At 36.5% G+C, this 19,131-nt stretch overlaps 1 protein-coding gene across 1 annotated transcript in view; it reads right to left on the minus strand.

Annotated features, from left to right (window-relative positions):
- Positions 1–19,131, minus strand: part of lrp1bb (low density lipoprotein receptor-related protein 1Bb) — a 2,167,948-nt gene that overhangs the window by 694,502 nt on the left and 1,454,315 nt on the right. The window lies entirely within an intron of this gene.

A 19,131-nucleotide genomic window follows, 5' to 3' on the forward strand; every position in this document is an offset into this window, starting at 1 on the left:
CAACAATATCAGATTTAGCAAACCTGCCCACCACTGCTTTAAGATGCCATACATCATGTATTTTTCTGGGCTATACCAGGTTATTCTCCAGTTTTAAAGACAAAGCATATACGTAGCTCTTTTTGAGTGACACTCGAAGAAACATACAAAAGACAGATGTCATGTAAGCTTCAGCAGATATTGCAATACTTCTAAGCATTTGACCAAGTATTATTTCAAAGGTCCTCTTTAAATTTAAACTGGGGAAAATTTATTGTGTTTAGAACAAATATGACTGGTAATTCCAATTCAAAGTGAGATTATAGTCGTTTGGGGTTATGACTATTAATTAGCAAAGTACAGGTTCAAATATGACAAAAAAAATCATGCTAAGCATGCTGTACTGATGGTGTAACAGTAAAAGATCATACCCTTGACCCCAAATTGCACTATATAAATTAGGAGACCACGTGGTGAGGCTTGGAACCATGACATAAATAGTGAGAGAAATGATTGATTAAAGAAAAAATTGTAATGGACTGGGGATCATTTAAATCCAGATTTCCTTTGTGACATGTAAGTGTGATAACTATAATGCTTTTTCTCTGTTGATACATTACATTGTAGTATTCCATGGCACTCGTTCAGACTTGTATTGATTTCTGCCGCACCTCTGGGAGGTATGAAGTTGAAATTAAATGTCAAAAACCTGGATTATAGTGTGAGTCCACAACTAGATATAAATGGCACAAAAGGGTGAGATATCAGTCCACTACATGGCACACATTTCCTCTTGCTAATTAATTAATTATCCATTTGCAAAAGTGAATGGTCATACAAAAATGGGTGAGACTTGAGAAAGCATTAAGAATTAGAAATGTACTATCAATGTAACAATGGACCTAATGTACTGACTAATTTGATTGTTTTTTTTTTTAAATTATTATAAATGTCAAGTCATTAAATCTAAAGATCATGTAGCTGGCAATTCTTAGCTATTATACATTATATATGTAGAATGTTATAATGTTACAATGATTAATCATGTTATGATCTTCATTTTATATTTTTTATTTTTGTGAATTTTGTAACTTTTCCATGCTTTTTACTCGTTTTCAGTCTTACTTTTGATTATGCCCAGCTCCCTTTCCCTATAGGTGTTGGCATTCAGGGGTGACCTGACCAGGTCTTTAAATACAGTCTGTTGGAACCTGTTCACTGGTGAAGCATTAAAAACTTTCTAGGCTACTGTTGCTCGGTAACCCCTTATGATTTTCATTTTGACTTTTTGTTCGTGTTTTGACCTTTTTTTTTTTGGCTTCTAACCTTTCTTTTTGCACTTTGTTTGCTGTCTTGGCTTTTGCAGAATTTTTTTATTATAAAATAGCCTGTTTTAGCTTATTTAGTGTTTAGCCTATTTTTTTTTTACACTAGAATTCTCGAAGTCTATGGAAAAACTTTTATTCCAAGCCCACCTTAAATCTCTTCGCACCTCTCTGTCAGCGTCTTTTGTTTTGTAAATGTGTTGATCAGCACAAGCAGCAAGTATCCTGCTGTCCCATCCCCCTGCTGCAGCTAATTTCAGAAAGAAGGTTCTCATTGCTCAGTGTTTATTTTGGAGTGAAGTGCTTGGAGTTGTAGAGGATAAATAATATATTGTCTCTTGGAATACATGCATTTCATGTGTGTTCTGTGTCTACAACAATCTATGTAAACACATCATTAAAACAGAAATGTTTTTCATGTTTTAGTAATAATTGACAAAATGTAGACATGAAGTGTATAATGTGTGAAGCCTGAAGTCCAAATATCAAATAAACACTTTCACAAAAGGTACAAGTATAACAAAACAAGTGCGCTTTTATTCAAGAATATAACCGAAGAAAAAGAAAGCAGGTTATGGTAGGCTGTTGATACGACAGCTTGTGTGGTGCAGCGGTAAGAACTGCTGACTCGTAATCAAGAGTTTGCCAGTATGATACTGGCTGCCTTCCAAATTTACCGTTTTGAGTAGTGAGCTGCTCTTATTATTTATATTATAGAATAAAAACATACATTTGATTTGCGTCTGTAAGAGCCAGTGCAAATTTATAGTATTTGTAAAAGTTAATGTGTTTTATCAGTTTTATTCTCTCAGTCATGTTCAGGCTCCCACAACCCTCCCACCCCCACCCCCACCCCCCCCACCCCCCAAAAAAAGTGGGAAAACTGTGCACAACTGTGGACGTGGGTGTGCATGACTGGGAATGGTTGTGGATGTGAATTTTTTTTTATTCAGTTTTCTTCTTGAGTGTTCCTGCTCACGCTGAATTAGTATGCACCTTATGGCCCATGATGTCATACTGACAAAAAAGAGAGACATAGGTACATACGACATTTGGAATAATCCATTTTATGACCTGTATAGTACATTTCGGAAAACATTATTGCACTAATGCAACCTTATATACATTTGCATACCTTGATGCGGTTATACTCAGTGGCTGCGTTTCCACCACAACCCCCCCAAACCCCCGATCTGGCTCAATCTCCACATTGCTGTATGTTGCTGTTTCTTTTGTACTCCAGGAGATGCAGAGGACAGAATAGTACAGAGAGGTCAGTTCCATGCTATATACAATCATCAAATTCAAAGCTTAACAGTTCCCACACACCCAAGGACCGTCCTTCCTACATAATTTATCTCATAAAGACAAAATTGATCTTTAGACTTAAAGCATTATATGGAAGTCAGATTAATGGTCCACACTTCTATTCCATCATTGGTTAGGAATTGTGAGACTGTAGAGAAACTGAGTGAATTTAAACTAAACTCATGACACATACAAGGTCAACAATTTGTGTGTTTGCTGCATTTCTTTATATTGATTTTTTTTTTTAATTTTCAAAAAATGTTCAAAAATGTTGGAATAATCCTGGTATTCCATTGTTCAAAACTGTTTGAAGTTGCACAACTGTTTAGATTTTACAGAAACTGGCTCTCTCAGGTAATCTAAAACATGATCATTGTATTTCTAATAGTGATATAGCGAATCCTTACTTGGTAAATTAATAATATGTAAACTTTCTTTACTTTGAACAGTTATGTACATTTCAAGAGAAATATTGAGCAAGATATAATCTTCAAAAGAGAGTTTAGCATAAATAAAATGATGGTTTATTTTATTATTGTTTTTTGTATAAATAAAAGATTTTTGTGGATGGGGACATGCATACACATATAGTGAATTAATGACATCAGAGAATGATGTTATAATTGTCAGATTTATTTTGCACCATAAACTTGATAGAAAAAACAATCTACCAGACATGGTCCATTATGAAATTTTAGCATAATTTGAATGTTACATTAAACCTCTTGACAAAATTAACAGAGCAATTAAACTTTGCAACATGCCAAAATCAAGTCATTAAGTCTACACTCTTGTATCATTATGTAAATAAAGATATTAGTTTTAGCAGCTTGTAGCCTAAAGCTCTAAGGAATACATTGCTGGATTATAATGTAAGTGTAATCACTTATTTTTGCCTCTGTAATTTATGTAGAAAATCCTGACATTTAACAACACACTAAAAGTATGTGAAATAGTACATAGAATAAAAAGCACAGTTTTTTTCACACATTTTTTCTTAACTTTGTTCAATTCAGGAACAATGTTAAAAATGTAATTTTTACAGTGTTTTAATGTAAATCACTGACCACTAGCAGCTTGTGATAGCAGTCAAATGAGACTATAAAATGCAGCTATTTACAGTTAAAAGCAAATGTTAGAAAGGTAGCAAAGCTCCACTTAATGAAAATTCAAGTAACCCATAAAATGTCAGATGCAACACTAGTCTTATAAACACATATAAAGTGACCACTCAACTAAACTTATCTACCAATGTTAGACCTCAAATACAAATTTACACCAAAAGTCAGAAGATTAATAAAACATTTTAGACACCACCATTGAGTATCACCTCCTAGTGACCTCTTGAGTAGATTTTACAGTAGAGATTCCATTCATCTATACTACTCCCTGTGTCACTGATATATACCGTTGCCAACAAACAATGAAAGGACTATTCTGGCACAAGGTTCTTCCTATCTTGATTACAATGAACAAAAACAACAAGGTCCAATACATTAATGTCTTCCAGTGTCTTAGACTAAATACCAGAGTTGTTACTCTGTTTCTAATTTAATTCAACAAATTCAAATGCCCTTTCAGGGTCTTTCCCCTTTTTAGAGTTTGAAAAATCCTCTATCTGAATTTTGTTTGATTCAATAGGTTGACTACGCAATGACAAAACATATTAATTCATTTACTTTCCTAGCCCGTTTATTTCATTATATATTCCACATACAGTATTAGTGCCCAACAAATCCTGGACGAATCTGGAAAAATGCTTAATGGAAAACTCAATATCATGCTCAAACTGACACATAACAGGGACATTTTATAGTCCTGAGTGAACTTAACATTCGAATCTTAAGAGGCATTAGAGGAAAACTACAATTCTAATTTTTATGAGAAGTAAAATTACTTCACAAAGACAGTGACCAGGCCAGGATTCAAGGTCCTAGGAATGATAGAAGACAACTGAGCACCGTGTAATCCAACCATGTGTACATTGTAACTATACTGCATGTGTTTCAAACATAGTTTGGTAATGTTAGGAAAAACCAATCTCTATGAATCTGTAAAATGCTTCTGACTAACTACCTGTTTAATTAAGACATTGTGTAATATTTGTACCCAGCACATTACTAAGGAAATGCGATATACTATGTATAAGTCCTATTTAAATGTTAAAAATTTCAAGATGTATGATGTATATTAAAATTAAAATAAATATTAAATTTTCTCCTTAAAATTAAAATATTTGATTTTTTGCCCTGAACAGAGAGACTGGATCAGCAATATTAGCAATAATTAATGTAGCAATAAGCAATTTTTATTTCAAAAGTTATTTATGCTGTATCTGCAAAAATAACTCTTAACATGGCCTCATTATAATTTATACTGCATTTTAAAAATGACTCATAAATTATACAGTACATGCAATATAATTGATTAATAAATTAATAATGCACAGCAATTGTAACATAACATTAATTATATTCATTCATTGATTCAGTAGCATAAACAAAAATTGTTTCAGAATGTCTTTTAACAGCGTTTGACATGTAAGACAATTATGGCGCTATTAATTAATACCACCGACACTGCATAAACGTCCTTTTTGAACAAACATGTTTAGTTGATTTGGTAGATTGTGTGTCCAGAACAAGATGAGAGCGTAAGAACCACAGTTGGATTTCAGAATAGAAGCCCCTTCGCTGTGGCATCAGATGGGTAAGCTCCTCACCAGGTCTTCACAGAAAGTAACAATGCCATGCAATCCACTAAAGATATTATTTTTTATTATAAATTTGGTTAGTTGAGTTGTCTGGTTCATAGCTGGGTTTAGAATAGGAAAGGTGGAATTTGCTCTCAATAGATGGAAGGTGCAAACAGTAAGTCATATATCAGTCACAATATAAAAAAATAGGGTACCCCTAAATTAATCTTTTTACTATACATTCAGCTGACACATTTGTGCAAGGTTATTTATAAGATCAGGATATGTTAAAACTGTTTATATTTTAAAGTCGGAGCACAGACAACTTAAATGACCTGCTCAGGTTCACACATTGACTTATCATGTAATATTATGTGCAGTTGTGGTAACCATGCTTCAAACAGGACATAGCAGCACATGCATTTATGTAAAGGAGAACAAACAAGTGCATCCCAGTGCTTAAAGACATGTCCTACTCTGACAGATTCAGAGAATGAAATGTAGTTAGCTTTGAGCAGATGAGACTTTGTGGTGCACAAATCCAGGGCTCCACAATTCACAGAGGTATCGAGAAATACTGTAGATCACTTTGACTAAATAGCAAGTCACCTATGCAAGGATAACAGTGAAAATTAAGGAGAAATGCATTTAAGGATAAAGTGAGGAAACGCTTTTTTAACTCAGAGTTGTGGGAATGTATCGCAAACTACTGAATAATGTACTTGAACCAGAAACCTTTGCTCATCTTTGAGAGTTTCATCTCTCTCCACCTGCTTCAAGAACACAGTCATCATTCCAGTATTAAAGAAAAAATAAATTGGACTGCTTTAATGATTTCTACCCAGTAGCACTTACTACTATAGCCATGAAGTACTTTGAGAGGCTAGTGCTGGAACACATTAAGGACATCATCCCTGACAGTTTAGACCTTCAGTTTGCTTACCATTGCAACAGGTCCACTGAGGATACCATTTCCATAGTGCTTCATACTGCTCTGTCTCATCTAGAGAACCAGAACTGTTATGCCAGGCTGCTGTTTGTGGACTGCAAATCTGCATTTAACACCGTCATCCTATCCCAGTTCATTGCTGGATCTGGGTCCTGGATCTGGAGCTCAACTTTTCATGATGTACCTTGGTCCTGGACTTCCTCACTCGCAGACCTTAGCATGTACATATTGGTGGAAAAAGTTTGCTGACAACACCACCATAATCAATCTGATCAACAAGGACAATGAAATGGCTTATAGAGAGGAGATCAGATTGCTGGCAGGATGGTGCCAGGACAACAACCTCACCCTCAATGTTAGCAAAACTAAGGAGCTGATCGTGGATTTCCACAAGCAGGTGAGAGAGCATCTTTCCATTTACATCAAAGGGGAAGCTGTGGAGCAGGTTAGCAGCTTCAGGTTCCTTCTCACTGATGACCTTAAATGATCAAGTCACACTGTAGCAGTAGTTAAGAAAGCCTAACCACGCCTTTACTTCCTCAGAAAACTAAGGAAGGCCTGGATGTCACCTATAATCCTGTACAGATTCTACAGGTGTGCTGTGGAATCCATTCTGAAAGGATGCATTACATCCTGGTACAGCAGCTGCTCAATTCAGGATCACAAAGCTCTGTAGCATGTAGTGAAAACAGCACAGCAGGTCATGGGCACTCAACTCCCTGTGATCTATGACATCCACATCACGCTGCCTTGGGAAGGTAAACAGTATCAGGAGGGACTCCAGCCATCCTGGTCTGCCACTTTTCAACTTCCTCCCATCTGGGAAGTGTATAAAGTCCATCTGAACGCGCACCTCCAGATTCAGGAACAGTTTTTACCCAACTGTAATTAGACTCATGAACAATCAGTAATCTTGTCACCTCCACTGCTACTACTACTGTTACCTTGCACATGCACTTGCTGTCACATTTTGTATTTATTCTGTATTTATTTTGTCTCTGGGGTTTGTTTTCTGTCTGCAGAGGCACATGCAAGTAAGAATTTTTATTGTACATGGTACCTGTACTTGTACACTTGACAATAAAGAATTGACTCTTGAATCTTGACAACCCCTAAGAAGTACCTGGATGAGATATTGTGATTGCTTACCTATTAGCTAAACGAATAAGCCTGATGGATTGAATCATTTCCTGCTGGTTGCTAAATTTCTTATGTTCAGTGAAGCAGAGGCAGAAACTGAAACAGCAGTCTAGTGGATTAATATCTAGTAACTTAGCCACCACACCATACTGTGTAGTAGACAGTGCACCACTACCCCATTACTATCCATACATATACAACACAGTGCATTGTCCACTGCATCCTACTGCTGATGTCTTCCTTAAATACCTCTGTGTGATGCTGTGGACTAGGCCTGGGTGAAAATAAATGGTAACACTGTTTGAACCAGTAACCAGACACTCTGTGATGTAAGGAGAATGTTCGAGTGTGCCAAATGCAGTTCTCAACTATATAAGCTAAACTGTCAGCTTGATTTACTTTTTAATCTTTTAAAAGAGAAATTTGACTGTAGCTCCTTGCTAAAATCTGAAACTTCTTACAGTTAAAGTTTTGGCGGTTAATTAGCCCTCTTGTGTTATGACCCTAGCTTGTTTTCCTCTTTGTTGTTTTTTTCTTCCATTCTAAGATGTGAATATGGTTTTGCTTTCTGCTAGGTCTTGGTAATCACACAGTACCTAAAGCTCAACTGACAACACCTTGTGGTTGCCCAAGGCAAAAAAAAAAAACCCCACAAATCTTGCATATTACTGAAAAGAAACCATGTTCTTTCATAGCAGGTGGTGTATGGTGAACCCTCAGAGTAAACAAGACCAGATCACTGCTTTTAATCCTTCTTAAAATGTTTTTTTCATGCATTGACACTGAAGAACATAAACAAGAAAAGGCCAAAATAAAAACATCTCACTAAGCCTTTTATGCTTAACTCCATAGCTAAGTAGGTGCTCAGTGATTTTGTAAGGTCATTTTCATTTTATCCAGTCTTAAGGTGAGTTTTACACTGTCCCACTGAACTGAGAAGTAAAAATTCCAAGTTCAGTAATCCCTCCTCCATCGCGGGGGTTGCGTTCCAGAGCCACCCGCGAAATAAGAAAATCCGCAAAGTAGAAACCATATGTTTATATGGTTATTTTTATATTGTCATGCTTGGGTCACAGATTTGCGCAGAAACACAGGAGGTTGTAGAGAGACAGGAACGTTATTCAAACACTGCAAACAAACATTTGTCTCTTTTTCAAAAGTTTAAACTGTGCTCCATGACAAGACAGAGATGACAGTTCTGTCTCACAATTAAAAGAATGCAAACATATCTTCCTCTTCAAAGGAGTGCGCATCAGGAGCACTGAATGTCAGAAAGTGAGAGAAAACCAAACAAATCAATAGGGCTGTTTGGCTTTTAAGTATGCGAAGCACCGCCGGTACAAAGCTGTTGAAGGCGGCAGCTCACACCCCCTCCGTCAGGAGCAGGGAGAGAGAGAGAGAGAGAGGAAAACAAACATGCAAAAATCAATACGTGCCCTTTGAGCTTTTAAGTATGCGAAGCACCGTGCAGCATGTCGCTTCAGGAAGCAGCTGCACACAGAAGGTAGCAACGTGAAGATAATCTTTCAGCATTTTTAGACGAGCGTCCGTAGCGTCTAGGTGTGCAAACAGCCCCCCTGCTCACACCCCCTACGTCAGGATCAGAGAAAGTCAGCGCAAGAGAGAGAGAGAGAGAGAGAGAGAGAGCGAGAGAGAAACAAAAGTAAGTTGGGTAGCTTCTCAGCCATCTGCCAATAGCGTCCTTTGTATGAAATCAACTGGGCAAACCAACTGAGGAAGCATGTACCAGAAATTAAAAGACCCATTGTCCTCAGAAATCCGCGAACCAGCAAAAAATCCGCGATATATATTTAAATATGCTTACATATAAAATCCGCGATAGAGTGAAGCCGCGAAAGGCAAAGCGCGATATAGCGAGGGATCACTGTATTCATAACCTAGTAGGTCTCATGACTAGGAATTGACAGCTAAAGGTATATACAGTATTAAGATTATTACAATGTAACTGCTCTCCTGGTGTATTTTAGATGCGAGTCTAGCTTAGGATGGACAAAAGCAGGTGCTAAGACTGACAGCACTTCAGCATTCTCTTTTACACCGTGTTGTATTTCAGTCAGTGTTCCTTCCCTGACTGGAGCTCAAATGCCTTTTTATATCTGTCTTGTTCATTTTTGTTAATATTGTTGATCATTTAGGTTCTCTGTACATATGTATCTTCTTATAAGTTCTGTGCGTTTTGTTGGTGGTCCACCAAGAGGGGAGTTTCTGCTCGTCACTGTTAAAGTGCTGCCTGTAATCCTATAAAGGCGGAGGAAAACCATCATCCCTTGCAGTTCTTTATGAATGTGGTCACGGTGTGGTGAGTTCAGTTGGGTTTGTGATTATTCTTCTGCTGTTGTGTTAGTCTGGATTTTTGTGACATTTTCCTCTGTTTTTGGTATCACCTCCTGGATTTTGTATTGGGACTGTGTTTTCTTTTGGGATTGTCTGTTTTGAAGGTATTCCTTATTAAGCTTTTACTAATAAGTGATCAACAGTGCTTAACATATTATTAGTTAATACAGTATATGTTCACATAGTTTTAAATGATATTGAATGATAATTTATATACTGGCTAACACTTAATTATCTTCATTAATAAATCATTAACAAACAACATCATGCTTCTTCACATCTTTACAAATCAATAATTCATCAGATGTAAATTCTTTTGCAGTACTTAATCTAAAGTTGAAACTGTTCATCCATTGTAAAGGTTTCTAAAAGGTTTATTAAGGAAAGTAATGAGGGTTTTTATAAAATGTTATCAGATCAGTCTATAGCAATGAATGGAGAAAAACCACAATTACTTTTTCTGTAAGTGGCAGCATCTACTTTTTTTGAGAGGGGGAATGATAGATAGAAAAGACAGTGGAAACAAGTTTCATTATATTGAATTGATAAACAAATGCATCAATGTTAAATGGGCTAAGCCAAAATTCAAAGTTTACCCTCTCATGCACAAGCAAAAGAAAAAATATAAGTGGGCATCATGCATTAAAATGTTAAAGAAATCATTTTCAATTAGATAGATAGATAGATAGATAGATAGATAGATAGATAGATAGATAGATAGATAGATAGATAGATAGATAGATAGATAGATAGATAGATAGATAGATAGATAGATAGATAGATAGATAGATAGATAGATAGATAGATAGATAGATACTTTATTAATCCCAATGGGAAATTCACATTCTTCAGCAGCAGCATACTGATTAATAAGTGAATGCAATTTTAATTTTATTTGATAAAGTTCAGATGATTATCTGATGTCTGGATTATCCTTACATTATATGGCTGTCGTGACGTTACATACCTGTACTGCTTCATGTATTCACACATGTACCAAGAAACAATGTTAACAATCAAGGGGCTGTGTAACTAAGAAGCTGCTGAGTCTGTACTTACTGATAGGGATAAGCAAAGGCAATGTAAGCTTTTATTGCGCTGTTAATTTTAATCAAATTTATCAGAAATAGTAATCAATTTTGTTGGAATTTTAGTTTGCAATAAATCAGTATGCTGCTACAGTTTGACTGTATCTTTATTTTAAATGCACTGCATAGAGTTTGATAAGAATTTACAGCTGCTAAATAATATCTGCACTCCTTGCAATGCTGTGCATCACATATCTCCGCAAATCAGTAAGCACAATACTATTATAGTCCTTTATGGAGACCAGAAACAAGCATACCACAAAACTGATCTAAAAAAAGGCATATCCTAAGTCCAAGGCCAGCGTGTGTTTCAGTATGTAATGTTTCATACTTAGGGGGGCAATATGTGAATGCATGGTGCTGTATACTGTATATCTTTACTCACATACATTAAATACAAAGATTAATTAATGCAGAAATGTTTAACATTCATCATTCTGATTGTAAAATGAGTGGGAAGTGAAGCATTCAATTTGATGAATTGCCCAGAGCAGGATATATAAATGAAAGCAGGACAATTACCCCTTATTAACAGGAACATGACAAAGGGTTCAGGTCAGCCAGAAAATGTTGATCAGTTTAGAGGTGAAGCACCAAGGTGTTATTATTGGGTCAGCTGCATGTGCCATACACTATAAATATATTACATTGTGTGATATTATAAATATAAAGATGCTCATCTTCATTCAGGTGCTTGTCAGTTAGATGTATTTTCCAGTGGCACTTATTCACCTTTCAAAGAGCTAATGAAGCATGATTATGAGAAACCTACTTCTTCTTAAAGATATTCCACATAATTGAAAAATATATCAAATTGTTTAATAGGTATTTAAAATTCAACAGTTTTTTTTTTACTTAGATACAAAAAGGTCACCAAAGAGTGCAGTTGCAACTGGGAACAATCAAAAGAATAAATACCAGCAACTCTTCTGGTTGTACAAATGCAAATTTTGGATTAACCTTTGACTTTTTCCATTTACAGCGGGCCTTTCCTATATTTTGTATTAAAAGCATGTCAGACCTTCCCTTATTCACATATCTTAATATTAATATCTGTTCTTATAGATTATTCTGCTTTACACCATTAAATCTCTGGTGTAATACATTGTAAAAAAGTAACCCAAAACACGTGAGTTAATTTGCACGATATTCATCAATTTATTAAAACCTGGTTAATTTTACAAGAAGTGTAGTTCACAGGGTAAGAAGCCATTCTAACTGGGACACCAGTCCATTACTGTACATGGCACATTCGCGCACAACTACAATGGCCTAATTAAGAGAGACCATTCAATTTAACCTGCATGCTACATTATTCTAATAAACAGGAAAAATGTGAAAAGTTTAGGCTGACAGGATTTTGACAAAAGATTACAGAACTATGAGGCTTCAAGCCTGCACCACCAACCCAAAGGCATTTAGCCATATGGGCTGACAGTTTCATTACAAGTCAAGTCAAGTTTCATTGACTTGATGAAAATGTCCATGGGGATGAGTTGTATGATGTGTGTTGTGTGATAAATAGGCAGAGTTCGTTGTAGGGCCCACTTCTGAATGCATGCAGACTCTCTCATAAAGTTCCCAACTTACCAAATGGAAAAACCACTGCAAACCTAGGAAGGACAAGGGCTGGGATTTAAATCTTGCACTCTGGAAATGTGAGGTAGAAGTGCTAACCACAGGGTCATAGTGCAAAAACCCTGCTTAGTTGATTGAAGTTTATTGCCATATTTTATCGTGATAGAAACAAGCCAAAATGAAGTGCTCAAACAAGCAGCATTGAACTGTACATTTTAAATTTAATTTTGGGTTGAAATCTTTTATTTGATTTGAACTCTTAATTTGAATCTTAATTAAGTTGAACTTTCTATGTTTTAACTGATAGTAGTGCAAACCACTGCTGTGAAGCTATGACTACACTTCTCTGGAGTTTTTGTACCATAAGAGTGTGCAAAAGAGAATTACAGTAATCCCTCGCTATATCGCGCTTCGCCTTTCGCGGCTTCACTCCATCGCGGATTTTATATGTAAGCATATTTAAATATATATCGCAGATTTTTCGCTGCTTCGCAGGTTTCTGCGGACAATGGGTCTTTTAATTTCTGGTACATGCTTCCTCAGTTGGTTTGCCCAGTTGATTTCATACAAGGGACGCTATTGGCAGATGGCTGAGAAGCTACCCAACTTATTTTTCTCTGTCTTTTGCGCTGACTTTCTCTGAACCTGACGTAGGGGGATTGAGCAGGGGGGCTGTTCGCACACCTAGACGCTACGGACGCTCGTCTAAAAATGCTGAAAGATTATCTTCACGTTGCTATCTTTTGTGCAGCTGCTTCCTGAAAGGACATGCTGCACGGTGCTTCGCATACTTAAAAGCACGAAGGGCATGTATTGATTTTTTTATCTGTCTCTCTCTATCTCTCTCTCTGCTCCTGACGGAGGGGGTGTGAGCTGCCGCCTTCAACAGCTTTGTGCCGCGGTGCTTCGCATACTTAAAAGCCAAACAACCCTATTGATTTGTTTGCTCCTTTGAAAAGGAAGATATGTTTGCATTCTTTTAATTGTGAGACAGAACTGTCATCTCTGTCTTGTCATGGAGCACAGTTTAAACTTTTGAAAAAGAGACAAATGTTTGTTTGCAGTGTTTGAATAACGTTCCTGTCTCTCTACAACCTCCTGTGTTTCTGCGCAAATCTGTGACCCAAGCATGACAATATAAAAATAACCATATAAACATATGGCTTCTACTTCGCGGATTTTCTTATTTCGCGGGTGGCTCTGGAATGCAACCCCCGCGATGGAGGAGGGATTACTGTATTTATCATCCTGAGGTAGATAAAATGATCATGGGCAGCAGCACTGGGAGAAGGATACAATTTCCCAATGTGAGCATGACTAATGGTTTTTATGATTATAAATCATTTATAAAATTTGTGTTTACCCCACGTTGGAATGAATGCTCCAATGAAATAAGAAGAACTTCACCACCATTTTGACAAGATGTCTACATTTCCCACTAAAACTGGTAAGATAAAAGACCTTCGCAGACCAAATAAACTTTTTTGTCATCTGAATCCTTATGGAAAGCATCCTAAAATAAGACTTTTTAAAATACATTTCCTGTTTTTGGAAGTTTTCATTTTACTGTGTGTTATTAATTTTTCTTTAATGCAGTAGCTGTGACTGCTGTCTTATCATTAGCTAAATCAGCAGTTTTCTTCTTTTTTTGTAATTTTTGTTTGTGTATTTGAGTGGGGTTGTTGTTGTTTGTTGTAAAACTTCTTGAGCTACTGCATAAAAGCTAAATTCCCCTCTTGGGATAAATGAAGTTCGTTCATTCTTTCTATCTATCTTTGAACTGCTCATGACAAGCTACTAAGTCACGTTTTCCTTAAGGCAGCTGACCATGTGTGGGTAAAGTCATAGACATGGGGCACTATTTAAAAAGGCAGCTTTACCAAACATTTTAGTGTACACATAGAGTAGTTGACTATAACAGTGTCGGATGGGCAAACCGAAGCATATAAAGTACGTTTCTAAGCAAATATCTAAATGGGAGGGATAACATAATAAAAACATGATTCACTTTGCCAAACATAATGTCTGAGATAGTGATTTTGACTACCTGATCTGTGTCCCCTCCTGATTTTCACTGCACATAAGCAGTTATTTCAAGCAGGCATAGAGTACACTGAATTTGAAGAAGCTGTGTTGGAGATGTATGTTGTTTTATGGCATTACATGATAGTTAATTTTACTTCATGACTGAAATGAGGCTGACTTTGCTGTTAATAAAAGCTAATAATCTTAAATTTTACTTTGTAGTGAGAAGTATTGCAAAATGACACCTTTTATTGGCTAACTAAAAAGATTACAATATGCAAGCCTTGGAGGCAACTCAGGCTCCTTCACGATAGCTTGCATATTGTAATCTTTTTAGTTAGCCAATAAAAGGTGTCATTTTGCAATACTTCTCACTACATCCATAATGGCTAAAATGGTACAACACCCTAGTACTATAAAATTTACTTTGGAAGGTAACACCTTTACAGTTTTACAATGCACTGAAACTATGTATAACAGTGAGAATTTAACTCTAGTTCAAGGAAAGCAGCGTGGAGTTTATGTCTGACATATTGTCAGATTTATGGTAACTGCGTTTATCCTTTGTAATCTACCACCTCTTGATCAAAGAGCTCAAAAGAAACTAGATTTACAGAGGCAAAAAAGTCTTCAATATCTAATCAAATGAAAACACTATAAATGTCATGTGTCAGAAAATGTAGCACCGTATCCTGAAATGAGTTTCGTTTTTTCATCATATTCCTTTAAAACCCTTTGCGGTCGTTAGGCCAGAAAACTGGCCTTAGTAAAAAGTGCGCTATAGGTCGTCAGGCCACCGCTGGTGGCCCTGCAAGTTTCTGACCGATTTGCACAGTCGCCTGGTCGAGAAAAGTGGCCTGTGTTATTCCTACGTGCTTGAAAAAATAACTGTTGTAATTATTGGCGTTTTTTCAATAATTAATTACGACTAATGTAGCGTGACATTGAAAATTAAATACGACTGCAAAGGGTTAACATTCTCACAAAAATGGAGAAGTCTATGTTTACATTGTCTTCTGTCTTCACCCTTTACATTAATTTTTAGTGATTTTAAGATAGCTAATTATAAAATGTAAATGCTTTTGTTTTGAACATCAATTGCCTTTTTAGATAGTGTAAAGAGCACAGAGACAGCAAAAACATGGATGTATTTGTTTAATTGTAAGCTAAACACTGCAGGTCGGTGGCCTTACCTTAATCAATTTGTGCTCTCATCTTCTGGTTATTAAAATAGCAATAACTTTACCATTTACCTACTACTAAATTGCAAGTGTTTGAGTGGTTAAGTCTCTTGTTTTTTTAATTAATATTTACTGTTCTTTACGATTTGTTTGTGTGAACTAAAGGCCTCAACTTGGTGTTTAGAATGGCACATTGATACTCTTGGGTTTGCAGTTTGCTTGCTTAAATGGTAAATTAATATTTCCTTCTTTTTTAAAATACAGAAAAGACATTTGACTGTCTTTCTCTTATGACCCAATTGATACACGTTTATGGTATATAAGAGTAAAACTTAAAAAAAGTAATTAGTTATTACTTTAATTAGTAAAGTAAGCCCAATACAATTTAAGAAAAGCAGTTAATTTGCTATAGAATACTATCTTTTTAGTAGTTACCCCAACTATGATTGACAGTGATTCCCATTTAATGGGATTTATTTGTAGGGCAGCAGAGATGAACTAATATATTCTTAAGAGAGAGAGAAAAAGAGTTGTCAATAGTCACACAAGTCACAGTGACCAAACACACACAATTGTGGAGGCCATGAAATCCAAGTTGAAAATGGTGGTGAACATGAAGAAGAAACACAGGGAAAAATGAGTAAGTAACATTCCTGAAACAATGCTAAAACCTTCAAATCAGAAAAAAATGTAAGGGAAACAAATGATAATGGAGGGAACTGCAATCTGCTATGCACCCTGGGCAGGACCTCAAGTACCAACTATTAAGTACCCACCAGGATGGTCTGCCTGCTTAATGGAAAGATGACGAAACACACATTATGAAGTTGTTTTAGTCTCCGTGCTCAATAGCTGTCAGCAGAAGTACTCTGCAGATGAAGTCAGGGTTCCTACAAAAAAGTCTGGCAAGTATAGTTTGTGTTTTGGACCAGTATGGTAGAAGAAGATGTGTGACCAGTAAGTGCTTTCTGGAAAAATAGGGATGAAGCATTCCAACAGTAGGTACGGGTATATAAAGGTCTCCCTAGCCTCAATCTAGGAGAGCCTGAAGTCAGGAGTGGAGGAGAAGTAAGGACTCACCTGGAAGACTGTAATAATCGTGTTATGATTGTAAGTTTTTCCATACTTTAATTTTTTTTCTGTGTTTCTTTTAGTGTAAACAGCATCACTTTGTTTTTGTTATGGGTTCTCTTTGTTGTCTTGGTTGCTAAGCAGTTAACAGGTAAGATTGCTAGGTAAAGACAACCAGAAGTGTGCAGTGTGTGACATCACAGGGTTGTATGTATAAAGGTATGCATGAGACACTCCCTGATTTGTCCAAGTTCATGGATATTGTAAGTACTATTCATACTTAACCAACTTTTTTTCTTGGCTTACGAGTTTATGTTCTGTTCCTTGACTTTGATTATTTGAATAACCCTTCAAAGGTGTCACAACACAGAGGAGGAGGAGGAGGAAGCCAAAAGATGACAGAGAAATTTCACAGGCTGGAATTAGTTCTTGCTGACATGCTTGTTTTGAAGGATCACTTAGGATATCACCATTGTACAGTAAGGCACAGGGGGGCACTGCCTTTTGATTTTGTATTATTACCTTGAAAATCATCCTGAATATTCTGAGTAAATTCCCTTTTTCTGTTTACTCACAGAGACTTGTGGTGTTTTCTGAGTACAGTGCCACTCAAGAGCAGTCCCTTTACCCCATGAATCACTCAATAAACAATGTTAAAAGACAATTAAATGAGTCAAAAGCAATCCAAATTCTCCATTCTTTCATGATAGCTGCAAGATGCACTCGTTCGTCCCAAAAACATGCACATTTATGTCCATGCTGTTTTTTTCAATAGGCTGGACAGTGGCAACTCTTTGTTGGCATGGCACCTTACCAGAGTTGTCAAACTGTGTTTGTCTAAAGCAGTTAGGGATACTGGATAAGATGTTTGATTTTAAACCACAAGGTTTCTGGTTCATTTCTTGCCTCTGACTTACTTTCTGTCCTGGGGCCAAATTAGTTATCCCACTTGTACTTCAAGTCTTAAAAATGTAAGTAAACCCTTGCTCTGTTGTATACCATGATCTTGTGATAACACTATGAGCCAAATACAAGAAATAGAATAATCAAGAATGTGTAATATGTCTTCCCCTGCACTTACATAACTCCTCTTCTCCACTCCATTGCTGCTGATATCTACTTCAGAATTCTTTTTCTGACCTTGTCAGTCCTTGATGTATTGTGATCATGTTTACAGATTGCTCCTTTGTAATTTAGTACTTGAACTCACTGATGCACTTAACTCCACCTAGGCTGTTATTCCTGCTAGACTGTCAATTTTGCATTACTTGCCAAACATTTAGTTAAGCTTTAGATAAAAAAACTGTAGTACTTTTTTCTGGGTAAAGAACAGTAACGGTTAGCACTGCTGCCTCATGGAATCAGAGTGCTGGGTTTGAATCCCTAAGCTGTTTGTTGTCTATGTGTAGTTTGCACATTCTACACTGTGTGGGTTTTACTCTAGTTCCCCTTCCACATCTCAAAGAAGTGCACGTTAGGTTAGCTGGAATTTTAAGTTTTTCCCATGTAGTTGCGTGTCTAAGTGGGGTAAGTGTTCTGCCTTGTACCCAAAGCTTCTGGGATGGACTCCAGGCTCCCATTACTCTAAATACGATTAAATGGGTTAGAAAATGTTTTAACAGTCAGGTGACGGTCCCTATCTGTGTGAAGATTGCTTGTTGTCCTTCTACTTATATATTTACTCTTCTCCAGGTACTCCAAATCTTTGCCCACGTCCCAAAGGTGTACATGTTAGGGTTAAATGGCAAATCTAAATTGGTCCAATATCTGTGGATGTGCGAGTAGTTATTCTCAGTAATTACTGACAATCACATTAAGGGCTGGTTTTGGCCTGGTATCCCAGTGCTGCCAGGATAGGTTCTGGCATTCCCTGTGATTGAATTAAAAAGATTCAGTAACTGAATGAATGGATAGATACCACCAAAGTCTAATAACTAAAGTGATGACTTAAAGAGTATCAAATGTAGCTCCTTATTCAGCGGACACATACTGTACTCAAGAAGATGACACATAATCCACTTGTGCACTTCCCGTCCCTCTTCATTCTACAAATATTTTGCTACACTACCTGTGAACATCAGTGAGTGCAGGCTGATTGACACTTTACTGTTTAATTTTTAATTTATTAGCAGCAACTGTACATGGACCCAATATTTAAGCAAGGATGAAACTTGTTCTGCCATCTAGGAAAATTTACAGTGTTCACTCAATTGTGAATAAGTTTCATAATAAGTATTCAAACCACAATCGAATACATTGATACAAGTCAGAAAAAAATATCAGTATAGCATTTCAGTAAGTTAGAAAAGAAGTAATAAGCTATGCAACACCATCAATATACAGAATACTACATTCAGGAATAAAACCTATTCTTCTTCTTTCGGCTGCTCCTGTTAGGGGTTACCACATTGGATCATCTTCTTCCATTTCGTCCTGT

Source organism: Erpetoichthys calabaricus, chromosome 8 (genome assembly GCF_900747795.2).
Source record: "Erpetoichthys calabaricus chromosome 8, fErpCal1.3, whole genome shotgun sequence".
Taxonomy (NCBI): domain Eukaryota; kingdom Metazoa; phylum Chordata; class Cladistia; order Polypteriformes; family Polypteridae; genus Erpetoichthys; species Erpetoichthys calabaricus.